Below are 2493 nucleotides of genomic sequence, written 5' to 3' on the forward strand. Positions count from 1 at the left end.
GCTCGAAGCTGACTAGCTATGCGTATAGCTCCGGCACGGTGATCGGCTCGACTCTTGCTGCGACCGCCGAGACGACAGAGTTGAAGTCGTTGTCGAGTCCGGTGAGGATGTAGGAGACGAGCTCCTCATCCTCCAGCTTGCGTCCTGCTGATGCCATCTTGTCGGCGAGACCCTTCATCTTTGTGAAGTACTTCGCCACGGTTGATGCTCCTTTAGATGCCGTGGCGAGTGCCATGCACATGGCGATCACACATGCACGGGACTGTGAGGCATGCAGTGCCTGGATCGCAGCCTAGAGCTCTGCGGCGGTAGATGCAGATGACACTTGGGAAAAGATTTCCTTGGATAGAGATGAAAACAAGTAGCTAAGCACCTGACTATCCTTGGCTACTGTCGATACGGGACCCATGGGGTTTCCCACGGAGAAGAGAGAAGAAGACCTAGTCCAACTAGGATTCCCTACATGTAATCCTACTAGAACTAGTTACACATTATCCTACTAGGATCTCTACTTTGTAACCGACTAGGACTCCCGCCTCTCCTAGACTATATAAAGGAGGGCAGGGGTCCCTAGATCGGCAGCGACAGACATAACCGACAGAACTCACAACCACAACAAATAGCACAGGGCGCAATATACTATCCACCCCACACTGGACGTAAGGCGCCGTGATTTTCCGGCGTACCGAACCAGTATAAATCGTTGTCTCCCTACGTTTACCACCGAGTTCCTGCATACGCCGATACCCCTCCGAACAAATCACCGCCTCGGGTACTCCCATGGCGGGTTGCCGGTGGTAAAACATCGACAGCTGGCGCGCCAGGTAGGGGTTCTCGGCGCTTTGCGTTCGAGAGCTCGGTGGACCTCAAGATCAAGATTTGCCTCGGCTCTCATCGGTCCTCGTCGACAACTCTCATCATTGTCGACGTGGTTCGTGTGTCTTGCAGTCGCACGTTCCATGCATGCAAGATCCAATCTACATGCAAGACTAACTGGCGTCGGGCATGCACGTACCATCAAGACACACAAGAAAGCAACACGTGCCTGTTAACATCCACACGACGTGCACGTATAAAGCTCATGTCCGCAACAACTCAAGCTCTCCAGACAACTCGAGTGCCACATCCAGAGTTCCAAGTGTCGGCTCCAACTCCTTCACGTCGAATCAGATTACGCCCCTACAACAAGTAAATCAACTCACCGAGTCCAACACTACCGGTGCCGACTTGATCGACTTCAACTCACCAAGTCTGACTAATCTCCAATCTGTTTTTGTCGAGTCCGATTCTATTTCTACCCGGCAATTAGTCGGGTCAATCAAGGATATATACCAGAGGACAGTTCAAGACATTCAAGCTACGTATTTGTACTGTGCACATATACTCGTGGGACTTGGTGCGTGTACTGGAGCTAGTGTGCATGTGTACTCGTGCGCCTACAGCCAACAAGCTTATAGCAAGCAAGCTAACAAGAAAGCAAGCTCATGTGGTGCCCAAACTGAAGAAGCAAGCAAGACCAAGATATATTGGGCTTCAATTTACAATCAGCCAACTGCTAGAGTCCAGGTGCCAACTCCGACTGACTCCGCGCACAATCAAACAAGGACATGTCAACAGCAGACAGCAAATCAATTTCCAAACAGAGGACAAATCTCCCCGTATGCAGTAGCTACACATGACTTGCTAGCGGCTTCGAGGCAACTCATCCCTCTACCGTTTCGAGTCCAACCCGGACACAAGGATCGTTGTACATGCGAAGAAGACTCGTACAAGATCAACTGTCACAACGACTACGACAACTCGTCGGCTACTCCGCCAAGATCCTCAATAAACTACTTCCAACTACTCGGCTGCGGTGATCCACAACACGGCCATGAACCAAGCTAAGTCACGTCTCATTTTTTATATATTCCGGATATTATTTGTATGCCACTGTGGCCATATCATCTTCCCTTAACGGCTGTTAATTTTCTCGGATAGTAAGCCTTAATTCGTGAAGCTTGTTTTCTCGAATGGATGGTCACGTCAATGAACCTCTGAATCATACGGATGGTCACGTCAAAGAACCTCTGAACCATACGGGTGGTCACGTCAATGAACCTCTGAACCATACGCGAGATTCAAGTGCTTAAACGTAACAGGCTACTACCTAGGAAATTAACCGACCTAGCAAGGGAAGACATAAAAAATCATCATGCGAGCAAACATAGTGCTCTAAGTAAAATCATCATGCGAGCAAACATAGTGCTCTAGGTCTTCTCTTAACGGTCACCGAATTCCTCAGGTAGAACACACCTTAATCCGTGAAGCTTGTCTACTCACATGGACGGTCACGAACCGAGTGCCAGGCTCACATGGTCACGTCATGAACCTCTGAACCATACGCCAGAGATTCAAGTGCTTAAACGTAATAGGACACTAACTGAGGAATTTGCATGGCCTAGCAAGAGCAAGACGCAAAAAGTTTATATGCATTTCATAATGCAGGGGCCC

At 49.3% G+C, this 2493-nt stretch overlaps 1 non-coding gene across 1 annotated transcript; it reads right to left on the reverse strand.

Annotated features, from left to right (window-relative positions):
* LOC136455754 (small nucleolar RNA Z247) lies at window positions 1–139 on the reverse strand. The gene has a single exon (XR_010759226.1). It is a non-coding gene; the product is annotated as a small nucleolar RNA Z247 (small nucleolar RNA).
* Between the last annotated feature and the right edge of the window lie 2354 nt (window positions 140–2493).

This window comes from Miscanthus floridulus, chromosome 5 (genome assembly GCF_019320115.1).
Source record: "Miscanthus floridulus cultivar M001 chromosome 5, ASM1932011v1, whole genome shotgun sequence".
NCBI classification, from domain to species: domain Eukaryota; kingdom Viridiplantae; phylum Streptophyta; class Magnoliopsida; order Poales; family Poaceae; genus Miscanthus; species Miscanthus floridulus.